Here is a 14,985-nt window from a genome sequence, read left to right on the forward strand (position 1 = left end):
AAATCACCACCGTCTCGGAAAATCCGGGCTGCGTGGCTCCGTGTAGAAAAGAGCCAGGAGCCACGGCCTCATAACGCGTACCCAGAACAGGCAGGAGTTCTGTTTTAAAGACCTCTGTGATTTTAAGAGCAGCATGTGAAGATAGCTGAAAAGAGAAGTTGATTTCCGTGGCACTCTAGCTGGAGTGATCATAGGGAGCGGGGAAAAATTGTGGCAGAAACAAGCTCTCATTAAGACCATATGCTGTATTTCTAATCGATGGCTCTTAGAAGTAATTCCCGACATTTCATTCATTTTTACTGCCTCCCCTTCAGGGGCAGCAAGAATAGCGTTGTTAGCCTGCGTTTATAGATGAGGGTATTTAGAAACAGAGAGGTTAAATGGTTCAGCCCCAGTCACAGAGTGAATCAGAGACACCGCCAGCCTTGAATTCAGAATTCCAACTTGAGCTTCTGTGCCAAGATCCCTCGGGGCACATTTCCTTTCTCATTTGCATAAATCATCAACATTTTTTTCCAAGCTTGTGCTGAGAAAGCCCCTTTTCAAACAGTGGAAACTCCCTTTGCCTTCTGTTGCCTTAGTTTTATTTTGCGAACCAAATTCTTTTACTTCAACACGTAGACTTGCTATTTTCCCTTCCATCGAGCCCTTTTCAAGAGAGGTCGTGACCTTTGCTTATAGATGCAGTGGAGATGGGGGAGCCCAAATGAAATAAAACAGATGATCTGGAGACCATATAAAGTGTAATTTCAACTAATGTTCAAAATCCCATGCCGTTGACGATAAATCTTGAATCATGTCAGGTTATCAGAAAAACAAGAGCAGCTTACATGGCGCTACCAGTGTTTGAACCCTGTTGGGTGTCAGATGTGCCTCCAACCTTGAGAGCGGATTCATAGGATTAGAAATAAGAAACTGGGGCGGGGTGGGGGGGACGCCTGGGTGGCTCAGTCAGTTAAGCGTCCAGCTTCAGCTCAGGTCACTATCTCACGGTTCGTGGGTTTGAACCCCGTGTCAGGCTCTGTGCTGACAGCTTAGAGCCTGGAGCCTGTTTCAGATTCTGTGCTTCCCTTTCTCTCTGCCCCTCCCCCACTTGTGCTCTGTTTCTATCTCAATAATTAATAAAAACATAAAAAAAAAAATAAGAAACTGGGCAGACCAGTGCTATGCAAGTCTGAAGAATGTCAGTTTGGAAATAGGTAGGGAATCATACCTGAGATTAATGGTATGTGAACTTGGACTTCTAATCACCAGTGTAATTACATAATTACTCACAATCTTTTCACATATTTAAGGAATTCTTAGCTCATGACCTCATCTATCTGATGGTCCTTAGGTGACTCCAGTATTGAGGTTTCTGGGCATGAGCTGCGTTTCCTGGATTCCCAGGTCAGCACTTAGTGCATTGCTGACACTCACGAAATAGTAATAATCCTCTTGAAAGTGAAAACACATGCAATGTGTTTGGAAGAAACTTCCCCTCCCTGTCAAATACATTAGATAATCAAAACAATTTATAGCTTGTCAGTTTAACCATTAGACAAAAAGAAATTATGTCTCTTCGAAATCTTCTATAAAATATAATTCAGCCTAGAGGGAAAGCTTTTTGTCTGCAGGGTGTAGTAATTTATTTTATGACTTATTGCATTCGTCAGCTAGTAGTGCAATAACGCTGTGTAACAAAAGGCCTGCTCTGATGGGTCCATGTTCTTCTCCAACCAGCAGTGTTCTCTGCTTATGATAGATCACCAGAGTGCACGTCAGGCCAAACGGTGCAAACACATTTAAAGCCTTTGCTGGCACCGTATCTGCTCACATTACGTTGACTTCAAGCAAGTCACCAGGTCAAGCCCAAAGTCAGCGATGAAGGGGAAAAAGCACCCCACAGAGAGAGAAGGATGGGCAGGGGGATGAATGTTTGCCAAACAATATTCCAATCTCTCATGATAATCATCCCTAACAAAGCTGAATTGTGCCCCCTCAAATTTCATATGTTGAAGCCCTGACCCCCAAAACCTCAGAATGCAACTACATTTGGGAATAGGGCCTTAAAGAAAAGTGATTATGTTAAAATGAGGCTGGGAGTGTGGGCCCTAATCCAATCTGACTGGTGTCCTTCCAAGAGGAGGGTATTTGGACATATGGAGAGACCCCGGGATCATATGCATGCAGAGAAATGGCCATGTGAGGGCACAGCGAGAAGGCGGCCTACGGCAAGCCGAGGAGAGAGGCCTCAGAAGAAAGCAAACCTGCCGACGCTTTAGTCTTGCAAGGCTTCCAGGCTCCAGTACGGTGAGACGTGACTTTCTGTTATTTGAACCCCCCAATCTGTGGTATTTTGTTATGGCAGCCTGGGCAGACCCATACAGCCCCTGAAGGTTACTCGGGGCTGTGTTTTACTCATTATATTGTCCCCTCCGCCCCCATACTACTTAGCACACTGCCTTGTGTACATATTTATGTATCTTTGGCAAATGAATGACATCTTCTCGGTTTCAAAATTAGCAATTATTTACATTTTATTTTTAAAAAATATTTATTTACTGAGCACCTGGGTGGCTCAGTTGGTTGAGCGTCCAACTTTTGGCTCAGGTCATGATCTCTCGGTGAGTGAATTTGAGGTCTACCATGGGCTCCCTGCTGTCAGCATGGAGCCGTTTCAGATCCTCAGTACCGGCCTCTCTCTGCCCCTCCCCCACTCTTGCTTTCTCTCTCAAAAATAAATGAATGTTAAAAATACACAAATAAATAAATAAAATGTTTATTTTTAAACAATTTTTAAATGTTGTTTATTTTTGAGAGACTGAGAGAGACAGCATGAGCAGGGGAGGGTCAGAGAGAGAGGGAGACACAGAATCTGAAGCAGGCTCCAAGGCTCTGAGCTAGCTGTCAGCACAGAGCCCGACGAGGGGCTCAAACCCACGAACCGTGAGATCATGACCTGAGCTGAAGCCAGACACTTAACCAACTGAGCCACCCAGGACCCACAAAATGTTTATTTTCAAAGAGAAAGAGTGAGAGAGAGGCCAGTGGGAGAGGGAGCCAGAGAGAGGCAGAGAGAGAGGGAGAAAGAAGAGAGAGAATCCCAAACAGGCTCCGTGCTGTCATTACAGAGCCCAGTGTGGGACTCTGTCTCACATACAATGAGATCATAACCTGAGACAAAAATCAAGAGGCCCACATGTAACCCACTGAACCACCCAGGTACCCCTCCTCTTCTTTTTTGGAAAATTCTGGTAACGGTCTCCAATTTGCCAGGATTCAGTCACATGCCTGCCCCTTGAGCCACTCACTGGGTGTGGGAGGAAGTAGACTAGGCCTAGCCTAGCTTCAGTCTAGCTTCCTTTGGGGACAATAGGGATGTCATGACATCTAGCCATGCCAGAGACCCCGGGGCTGGAGTTGTTCACTGAAGGGGAGGGGAGTATCAGAAGAAGGGGTGGGAGAATGTGTTCTGGACAGATGGGAGTAATTAGCTATATTATATCAGCTTGACTTTATTTGGTAACATTTTTTCTTTTGGAGGTTTAAGATAGTTTCCTTTAAAAAAAAAAAAGACTGTGGCACCTTGGTGGCTCAGTTGGTTAAGCGTTTGACTTTGACTCAGGTCATGATCTTGTGGTTCCTGGGTTCGAGCCCCACATCAGGTTCTGTGCTGACAGCTCAGAGCCTGGGGCCTGCTTCAGATTCTGATTCTGCCCCTCGTTTGTCCGCACACTGTCTCCCTCTGTCTCAAAAATAAATAAACATTAAAAAAAAAAAAAGACTAGAGGGGTGCTTGGGTGGCTCAGGCTGTTAAGCGTCCGACTCTTGATTTCCACTGGCAGTTCATGGGTTTGAGCCCCGTGTTGGGCTCTGCACTGACAGCACGGACCCTGCTTGGGATTTGCTCTCTTTTTCTCTCTCTGCCCCTTTCCTGCTTACACATACTGTCTCTAAATAAATAAGTAAATAAATAAACATTAAAAAATTAAAAAGACTGGAGACCAGGCTCTATTACCTACAAGCTGTGTGACTTTGCCATCCTGAGTCTAATAACATTTTTTATATTTCTCTGGCAAGTTGTTAAGAGCTTGTTAGAAATGCTTCTCATTTTGGCCACAGTTCACATGGGGTCATTCATCGCTTGGAAGCAAAGACTTTGGCATCCTGGTCCAAGAGATATACCCACACATGATAGTCACATAAGTCACATAAGATGTGCATATACACATATGGAATATATATTTTTTCATATATTCCAAAAACTAACGAAACTTTTCTTCTTTACGGACAGCCAGTAATATTTTTTTGCAGCCTAGAAATATTCCTAAGGTCAATATTCTCTATCAGAAATTGGCAATCTTTTTCTTTTTCTTTAAAAAAAATTTGTTTATACTTATTTATTTTTGAGAGACAGAGCACAAGTGAGGGAGGGGCAGAGAGAGAAGGAGACGCAGAGTCTGAAGCAGGCTCCAGGCTCTGAGCTGTCAACACAGAGCCTGACGTGGGACTCGAACTCACGAATGTGAGATCATGACCTGAGCCACAGATGGATGCTTAACCGACTGAGCCACCCAGGGGCCCTGGCAATCTTTTTCTGTAAAGGGTCAGAGAAGAAATATTTTAGGCTTTGTGGGTATTGAAAGCAGCTACAGACAATATATAAGTGAATGGGTGTGGCTGGCTTCCAACAAAACTTTATTGAGAAAAACAGGTGGCTGGCCAGATTTGGTGCAGAGTCTGGAGTTCTATAGAATTTATAGCCATACTGTTTGATAGAAAGGGATTCAGGAAGAGTATGAGAGATATGTGGATGCTCAGAGAAAGGAAGTTGTGACAGCAGAGTGAACAGTGTCCAACAGCTGTAGGGAACTCAGGTTGAGGGGAGAAGGAACGGGGCATCAACAGTGTCTGCCTCCGGGAGCAAAGCCAAGGAGGGAGCCTCTGCCCTGGGAGCCAGAATAGTGAAATGGGGAGGTACTAGGGCATAGGAGATAATACAACATTGCTGGATCAAGAGTTGCCTGAAGCCAGGTCTATCTCTGGACTCTAAGGTCATAGGGACCAATATATCTCCCAACTGGTATTGAAGCCAGTTTCAGAGGGTGGGGAGGTGGGAGGGTTCTATATCTTCTAGCAGAAAGCAGTTTGTACTGCTGTGGGAATTAAACAGGTTAATTATTCCAGCAGGTCTTAGGTGCTGAATGCTATGAAAATTGAGATTGGCAGAGGGGCAGAGATTCTCACTGAATGTTTCTGAGCTTTTCTATATTTGATAGGAAGCTGCCCTACCAAATGAACCCAACTTTAATTTAATTTATTTATTTACTTATTATTTTAATGTTTATTTATTTGTTATTAAACATTTTAAATTCTTTTTATGTATTTTTCAGAGACAGAGAGAGACAGTGCGAGCAGGAAAGGGTCAGAGAGAGAGGGAGACACAGAATCCAAAGACAGACTCCAGGCTCTGAGCTATCAGCACAGAGCCCGACGCAGGGCTCAAACCCACGAACTGTGAGATCATGACCTGAGCCGAAGCCAGGTGCTTAGCCGACTGAGCCACCCAGGCGCCCTTATGTTTATTTATTTTTGAGACAGTGAGAAGGACAGACAGAGATAGAGACAGAGACAGAAATAGAGTGTGAGTAGGCAAGGGGCAGAGAGAGGAGTCACAGAATCCGAAGCAGACTCTAGGCTCTGAGCTGTCAGCACAGAGCCTGATGCGGAGTTCGAACTCACAAACCATGAGATCACGACTAGAGCCGAAGTTGGACGCTTAATCGACTGAGCCATCCAGGTGCTCCTTTTATTATTTTTAAGTGTATTTATTTTTTAAGAGACATAGAGGGAGAGAAAGAGTGCAAATTGGAGAGGGGCAGAGAGAGAGGAGGTCGGAGGATCCAAAGCAGGCTCCATGCTGCCAGCAAAGAACCCCATGTGAGGCTCAAACTCACAAATTGTGAGATCATCACCTGAGCCAAAGTCGGATGATTAACCAACTGAGCCATCCAGGCACCCTGAATCCAACTTTTAAAAACACACCCTGGGGGGCGCCTGGGTATATGGGTCAGTTAAACATCCATCTTCGGCTCAGGTCACGATCTCATGGCTCGTGGGTTCGAATCCCACATCAGGCTCTGAGAGCCTGGAGCCTGCTTCAGATTCTGTGTCTTCCTCTCTCTCTGACTGTCTCCCACTCGTTCTCTGTTTCTCTCTCTGTCTCAATAATAAAATAAAACATTTAAAAAAATAAAAAAATACAGAGAAGGACAGAAACCATATGTTTGCACTCATAGGTCTAGCAGGAGACCAGGAGAAACCTAATGGAGGACCAGGGGGAGGGGAAGAGGGAGAGAGAGCTGGGGAGAGAGAGGGATGCAAAACCTGAGAGACTATTGAATACTGAAAAGGAAGGGAGAGTTGAAGGGGGAGGGAGAGGGGGAAGGGAAATGGTGGTGATGGAGGAGGGCACTTGTGGGGAAGAGCACTGGGTGTTGTATGGAAACCAATTTGACAATAAACTACTTAAAAAAATAAAAAATAAAATAAAAATAAAAAACACAACCTGTATCAGTAGTAAAACAGGATTTAAGAAAACACTGAGGAGTTTGGGTAGAGCCCATATCTGACCTGCACATAGCAGTGTGATCAGTGGAAGGCCCAGCCTAGTGGCTGAAACGAGGCGTGAACATAAACCACACCATCATTAAAGGGAACGTGGTATATATACAATGGCAGACTAACCAGTCATAAAAAAGGAGTGAAATATTCCGTCTGCAACAACACGGATGGCCCTTGAGAGTGTTCTGCTAAGTAAACTAAGCCAGGCAGAGACAGACAAATACTGTATGATCTCACTTATATGTGGAATCTATAGGGGGGAAAATGCGCAGCCAAAGGATGGTTGCCAGAGGTGGGGAGCAGACGAAATGGGTGAAAGGAGTCAAAATGTAGAAACTTCCAGTTATAAAATGAATAAGTCCTGGGGATGTAATGTACAACCTGGTGACTATAGTTCATACTTGAGAGTTACTAGCGGGGTGCCTGGCTGGCTCAGTCAGGGGTGTACGTGACTCTTGATCTCGGGGTTGTGGGTTCGAGCCCCACACTGGATGCAGAGATTACTTAAAAGTAACATTTTAAGGGGTGCTTGGGTAGCTCATTTGGTTAGGCATCCAACTTTTGGTTTCGTCTCAGGTTATGATGCCAAGGCTGGTTGGTTTGAGCCCCGTGTCAGGTGCTAGGCTGACAGCTGGGAGCCTGCTTGGGCCTCTCTGCCTCTCCCTTTCTCTGCCCATCCCCTGCTCAACTCTCTCTCTTAAAAATAAATAAACATTTTTTAAAAAGTAAAATTTATAAAAAATGTTGCCGAGAGAGTCAATCTTAAAAGTTCTCATCATAAGAAGTTTTGTAGCTATGTGCGGTGATGGATGATCATTTCCCAATATATACACGTATCAAATCACTTAAAAAAATTTTTTTACTGTTTATTTATTTTCAGACAGAGAAAGATAGAACATGAGCAGGGGAGGGACAGAGAGAGAGGGAGACACAGAATCCGAAGCAGGCTCCAGGCTCTGAGCTGTCAGTACAGAGCCCAACGCGGGGCTCGAACCCACAAACTGTGAGATCATGACCTGAGTCATAGGTGGCCACTTAACGGACTGAGCCACCCAGGCACCCCTGTATTGAATCATTAAGTTGTACACCTGAAACTAATATCATGGTATGTTAATTTTATCTTTATATATTAAGAAAGAGAAACAAAGAAAGAAAGAAGGAAAGAAAGAAAGAAGGAAGGAAAGAAAGAAAGAAAGAAAGAAAGAAAGAAAGAAAGAAAGAAAGAAAGAAAGAAACCCATACCATCAGTCCAAAAGAGACCAGGGCAGGTATAGTAGGCTGGCTTCCTCAATCCCCATTTCAACTCCCTTCTTGTTGACAGCTCTTCAGAACAAGGTGGCCGGGGGCTGCAGACCCAAATCAGGATGGATAAAAGGGGGTAGGGACAGCTAAATGCCAGTGGGAGAGCTTATCCAAGCTTATTTAAAAAATCTCCAGGGAAGGGTGCCTCGCTGGCTCAGTTCAGAGCATGGGACTCTTAATCTTGGGGTTATGAGTTGGAGCCCCACGTTGGATGTGAAGATTACATTTTTAAAAATATTAAAAAAAAACATTTAGGGAATCCAAGGGAGATCATACTTAGTTGGTTGATCCGATCAAGACGCAGTTCTCGCCCCCTAATTGATATAGACTATTGGCGAGTAAGAGTGTCCAGATCCCATTTCCAATTTGTGGGGGGTGCGGGGGTTCTCACACCAGCAACAAGTGATGTTCGGCACACCACCTGGGCATCCTATCATTCAACTCGGTTCTGACACTGCCTCCCTGGAAACAGCATCGGATTTCACGGGTTAAAGGCTCAGTCCTACAGGCCTGCTCCCCGCCCCCTCCAGCCCCACTTCCGACAAGTCCAGGTTGTCATCTGTGCTTCTGACTAATGGACTGTAGACTGGATGTTCCAATGACCACTCCCCCTCCTTGGGTTCGATTAATGTGCCAGAACGGCTTACAGAACTTTGAGAAACATTCCACTTATTGTATCGCTGGTCTATTATAAAAGGATATAATTCAAGAAGAGCCAGATGGAAGAGAAGCAGAGGGTGAGATATGGGGAAAGGACAAGGAGCTTCCCCCTGATCAACTCTTTGGCCATTGATGATTGACTCAACCTTCAGCCTCCTCCCCTCCCCAGAGGTCAGGGGGGTGGGGCTGAAAGTTGCAACTCTGTAATCACTTGGTTAGTTTCTCTTGACCAGCCCCCATCTTTCGGTGATCTAGGGCCTTCCAAAAGTCATCTCATTAGCATAACAAAAGACATCTTTATCACTCTCTCCAGCTTAAGAAATTCCAAGGGTTTCAGGAGCTCCGTGCCAGAATGGGGCAAAGACCAAACGCATATTTCTTATTATAAATCACGGTATTACAGCGAGTCTTCTTGGATTCTACCGGAAGTGAGTGACGCCTCAGAGATTAAACAACAATCCTAAGCATCACAATGGCGGAGATCTCACATTTCTCTAGGACCAGAGTGGTCACCAAGCCCCTGTCACTCACAAGACAGCCTTACTCTCCATGTCCCTTCGCTGGTAGTTGATGGCATTCAAAAAAACAACCATTGTAACACATTTCCTTTTGCTTTCCCAGCAAGAAACCTAAGCACTAGTATTATTTTCCACTTTTAATCATGGCCTGACAGAGATGGAAAGTTAAATCATGTAATTGCTTTTGTGTTTTGTACTTCTTTTCACTATTTTGGAAAAAAGAAAGAGTTCAATGGATAAAATGTGGGTTTACACCAAACCCCAAGCATCACGAGCATTAATGGCAACCATGTGTTATTCCTGAGAATATGCACCTAATTTGTTCGAGAACGAGAAAAAAAAAATACAGTCCTGCTCAGTTTGTACATGGACTGAGCCAAAGAGTTCCCAAGACATGTTTAGGGACAGAGAGCTGTTTCAGGTATTTTCAACTTAAAAAAAAAAAAGCCCTTATTTTGTAAAAAACTTCAGATGTAGATTACAAGAGGAATATTTGAAGCAAGATTGCATTCCCAAAACTCTTGAGTCATAAAACATCTGTCTCAGAATTGGAAGGCTCGAGGCACATCTGGCCCATCGGCCGCTGCCTTCTGTCTAGATTGTCCACAAAGCAAAGAGGCCAGCTTGTGACCCTCTGAGCAGCTCGCCCGCTGTGCCCCCCTCCCCACACCAGAGCAAGACGGGGCTCTCCACTGCGCACTGATGCGTCCCTGTCTCCCTCTTTGCCAGAAGGCCTGGCCTGGGGCTCGGGGTGTGGCTGAGATCCCCTGGATTCCAGAGCCTGTGACTTTATACTGCTCAGTCATGATTTCCTGGGGACGCCTGGGTGGCTCAGTCAGTTGAGCGTCTGACTTCGGCTCAGGTCATGATCTCACAGTTCGTAGGTTCCAACCCCCGCGTCAGGCTCCGTGCTGACAGCTTGGAGCCTGGAGCTCTGCCCCTCCCCTGCTCATGATCTGTCTCTCTCTGTCTCTGAAAAATAAATAGATGTTAAAAAAAATTTTTTTTTAAATCATGGTTTCCTGGGGCGCCTGGGTGGCTCAGTCGGTTAAATGTCCGGCTTCGGCTCAGGTCATGATCTCATAGTTCGTGGGTTCGAGCCCTGCGTCGGGCTCTGTGCTAATAGCTAGCTCAGAGTCTGGAGCCTGCTTCGGATTCTGTGTCTCCCTCTCTCTCTGACCCTCCCCTGCTCGCCCTGTCTCTCTCTGTCTCTCAAACATAAATATTAAAAATAAATAAATAAAATAAAATAAAATAAAATAATGATTTCCTGCTGGAAAGGCCAGGGCAGGCTTAATCTTTGTGTATGTGAATCGAGTGCCTGTTCAAGGACCAGGATCAGGGCTGTGGCAGACACCTCCCAGCCCCACAGCTGTAAAGTCGGCCGGAATGTGTGCTTGGTCACAAAGTCTGGTCGGCAAAGACTAATGCTCTTTATTTTCCTGAAACTTAAATTACCTTGGCCCTGGAGTTCAAACCAGCTCAAGTCCTAGTTTAAAGATAGTCCCCTTTTGGGGTGGACTCGTCACACCCACCTCCTTCTTCCCTTCTCCCCATGGGCTGAGTGGGGGCGTGGCATGAAGATGGGGCCCTCCTGCCACTACTGGGACCCGCTGACTTCCGCCCGTCGGCTTGTCTATCTCTAGCTGCACACCAAGCCATGGCAAGACATAAAACAAGCAGGCGTTGATAGGGGGTCTGAACAGGACTCGCTGCTCCACTTGGGGTCAGCTGCGGGGGCTGGGGGTCCGCATCGCCACAGGCCTCCTGGGTGGGGTGGTGCTGGGTGTTGTGTGGGACCTCACCCGAGGCTCTCGGTTGGAACAGCTGCCTGGGCCCAGGCCTGTGACCTGGGCTTCCACATGGCACGGAAGCTGGGTTCTGAGGGAGAGTGCAGGGGTGGGGGCAGGATGCAGGAGAGGGACGGAGTAGGGGGATGGGCAGAGAGAGGAAGAGGGATAGACAGAAGAGTGAAAGAGGGGGATGGGGTACCTGGCTGGCTCAGCAGGTTAAGCTTCCGGCTCTTGGTTTTGGCTCAGGTCACCATCTCAAGGCTCCATGGGTTCAAGCCCTGAGGGCTGACGGCGTGAGCCTGGAGCCTGTCTCAGAGTTCTGTCTTCCTCTCTCTCTGCCCCTTGCCTGCTGATGCTCTCTCTCTCTCTCGCTCAAAAACAAATACATATTAAAAAATGAAAATAAATACACTTTAAAAAAACGAAGGAAAAAGAAAGGCAAGGAAGAGAGAGATGGGGGAGTGGAGAGAGGAAGAGAGGGAGAGAGAAAGAGAGAGAAGCCGATCTCCCCTCATGATCCAGTCCTAAGAAATCAGATGGCATCACTTTCATCACATTCTGATTGTCAAGATGGTCCCAACAGCCTGGCCAAACTTCAAGAGGAGAGAGAGAGAGACTCACCACCTCTTGATGGGGGACAGCAAGGTGGTTGTGGATGAGTATGTGAGGTCATATATAACACAGGGGCCACTTTCAAAATACAGTGTGCTGCACCCTCTCCTCTCAACGCCCAGAGGCCCCTTGTGTCCCAGCCTCACAGCAGGGTGGCTGCTCATCTCGGGGATGGGGGAGGTTTTTAGAGCTCTGTAAGATTAAGTCGGTGGAGTGAGAAAGTCACAAAACACAGAGACCGGGCAAAAAGACCAGAGCACCCTTTATTAAAGAGCTCTCTGGCGACGTTCTGTGGCTCGGAGGGAATGAGCCAAGGAAGTCGCACGGACGATGCAGAAAACCCAGGTCAGAATAAATGTAAAAGGCGTTTATTGGGAGCGCTCTCTGGCGAGGTTCCCTGGTCCAGACAGGATGGGCCAGGGAAGTCATGCCAGGGGGACAAAGAGCGGGGCCTTGTATAGGGCACTAGTTCTGGGGGTGTGTCCAGGGGCAGAAGACCTCCTTATAAGGTGAAGAGATGAGGCTAGGGCAGATGACGTGTTTTCTGGGGAGCCAGCAGGGGCGGAAAGTTCCAAAATGCTGGTCTGTTGGCCATTTTGGTGTTCCTCTTCTGGAGCCCGCCAAACCTATCAAGCTCTATTTTCCAGACAGCCCGACAAAGGACCTAACTTACAAGCCTCGAGATCATGACCTGAGCCAAGGTTGGAGACTTAACTGACCGAACCATGTAGATGCCCCATGTTATTTATTTATCTTTACACCCAACATGGGCTCGAACTCACAACCCCGAGATCAAGAGTCACATGCTCTTCTGGGACACCTGGGTGGCTCAGTCAGTTAAACGTCCGACTTCAGCTCAGATCATGATCTCACGGTTCATGGGTCTGGGCCCCATGTTGGGCTCTGTGCTGATAGTATGGAGCCTGTTTGGGATTCTCTCTCTCTCTCTCTCTCTCTCTGTCTGCTCCTCCCCCATTTGTGCTCACTTTCTCAAAATAAATAAACTTAAAAGAAAAAAAGAGTCACATGTTCTTCTGAGCCAGCCAGGCTCCCCCAGCAGGCACTATCGATGCCCATCTCTGTGTGCCCTCGGCCCGCCTGCAGTGGGCTGTTTCTGGAATGCCTACAGTGTTCTCCTCTCTTTTCCTCCTCACCTTTGCATTTTCTTTGGCATCAAAGATCTTGCTTTAAGTCTGCAACATGAAAACGCCACTGAGTTAGACCATGGGGGAAACCCTCTACCTGGCCACCCCAAGCCGGCTGTTTGGAGTGGGGGGTGTGTCCTCAAGCATGTCACACACACAGCCTCTCAGGGGGTTGCTTTCCTGTGGGATTGACCGTCAGCTCCTCCCAGTGGTGACTCGCTCAACAGCCCCCAGATTCAGCTTCCCTCTAGGTCTCCCTTCCCCCTCCTCCTCCCCATACCTCCCAGGCCACCTTCTGAATAAGCTACTTGCACCCAAACCTTTGTCTCAGTTTCTGTCTTTGGGGAAACCTCAGCCACCCCCATTCCCAACCCTTCTCCTGATACATAAGGTGGAGAGGCTGTAAGGTTGCTTTCCTGGGACCCTTCCCAGTAGTAGGTGGCTCCTAGGCTGAAGCCCTCTGGAAGATTTCGTGGAAAGCTTTCACTTTTGCATAGAAGGAACAGATATTTTTGGTGCTGCTCTGCCTCCTCCCACCTCTGTGAGTGGATCGTGCTTGTATCCTTGGACCCTCAGCAGCCATTCTGAGGCCCGAAGGAGAGGCCAAGAGAATCACAGAAATGGTGTTCCTGATGCTTTACGCGTTGAACTCACGCCAAATGCATCCAATTCTAGAGTTCCTCTTGGGTGAGCAGAATAACCCTTAGGTTTGCTCAGGATGCTGTTCGTGGAGTGGAGTTCATGGTTCTTTGCATCATAAGAGAGAGAAAATCCTGAGCAGGCTCCTCACTGTCAGTACAGAGCCAGACGTGGGGCTCAAACCACCAACTGTGGGATCACGACCCGAGCCGAAACTAACAGTCTGATGCTCAACCGACGGAGCCACCCAGATGCCCTGCAACTTCTTTGTTCTTAATTTCAGATTTGCAGAGAGCGAGCTCTGAAGGAAAATGAAGAGTCTCCTCGCGCGTCTTGGACAGCTCCCTGATTTCCCCGTGATCTGCGTTTCCTTCTCATTGTCTGGCTTGTTTTTGAGAGAGTGCAATCCCGCGGAAACCAGGCTATGGCTTCTTTGGGCGGAATGGTGGGAAATACCCAGGAAACAGATGACCTGAGTTGTCCTAAAACAAGATGCAGTCCGGATGGGAAGGCACAAGGGAGCCACCAAAGACGCCTATAGTTAGAGAAGCACCATAGTACGGGGATCACTAGCAGCTGCTCTACAATCAGTCCCCTGCATCGAGCAAAGTACTTAACCTCTCCATACCTCAGTCTCTTCCTCCATGAAATGGAGAGAATAATTGTACTCGCCCCTTGAGGTCATCAGTGCAGATTAAGTATAGTAATATGACGACAACCATGAAAGCTGCGTGTTCATTCTGCATCTCCCCAGTGCCTGCACGTCCTCAGCTGTGAGAAGCGGTTCCTTCTTCGCACACCTATTTCTGAGGACTCGGTACACACCAGGCACCTGCTGGGAGCTAGGGGTGCTGTGACAAAGCAGACAGATGAGGTACCCGTCCTCATGGTCTAGCAGGGAAACGGACATGAAAGTCATCATACTTAGGACAATGAAGGGCTCCAGGCAGAGAGCCCAGCAGAAGTCCAGGCCTTGCAGTGAGAAGGGAGTGGGTCCTGGAGCCCAGAGGAGCGGCTTTCAGCAGAAACTGGAGCGAATCCAGATCCTGTGGGCTGGGAGGGGTAGGTGTAGATGGGTGCTCAGTGTCAAACAGCAGCGATTTGGACCCAACTGCTGGGGAATTCTATCATGTCGACAGACACAGGGCGGGGCGCAGGAGAATCACACAGCATGCCTCCTTTCGACCTGTGCCTTGCTCCCTTCCCTGCGGCTCCGTGGAAGGATCTGGGGCCCCCTCGGGAGCCAGGCGGCGGTCCCCTGCAGGCAACAGTTCTGATCAGCCGCGTAGGAAGATTAGCGATGGAAGATTAATCTCTCCTTGTCATTTCCCCAGGGGCCTTAAGCAATCTCGGGAGCAATTTTCCTTGCCTGGAACACCGCCCTTGGGAAGCTGGCGGTGATCTGCTGCAGCATGGCAGCAGGTGAAGGACAGCCCTCAAGTCCCAGCTCCGGAGCCGGGTGGCCAGCCAGAGGGAAGTGTGTCTGAACCGTTGGCGTCGCCTTCCTGTAAGGGACGCTGAACAAAAGAGAAGAAAGCACAGGCATCGCTTTGCTGTGTGCGCTTTCCATTTGGCTAAGGAGCGTGAAGGGCGCCTAGAAACGGGGATGGGGGTAGGGGTGCGGAAGAGGGGGGGTTGGATCCCGGATTTTCGGGACAGTCGGCCACCCGGAGCCAAGCCGGGCAGCCTTTGTCGCCCAGTGTGATCTGT

The sequence above is a fragment of the Suricata suricatta genome, chromosome X, assembly GCF_006229205.1.
Source record: "Suricata suricatta isolate VVHF042 chromosome X, meerkat_22Aug2017_6uvM2_HiC, whole genome shotgun sequence".
In the NCBI taxonomy this organism is placed as follows: Eukaryota; Metazoa; Chordata; class Mammalia; order Carnivora; family Herpestidae; genus Suricata; species Suricata suricatta.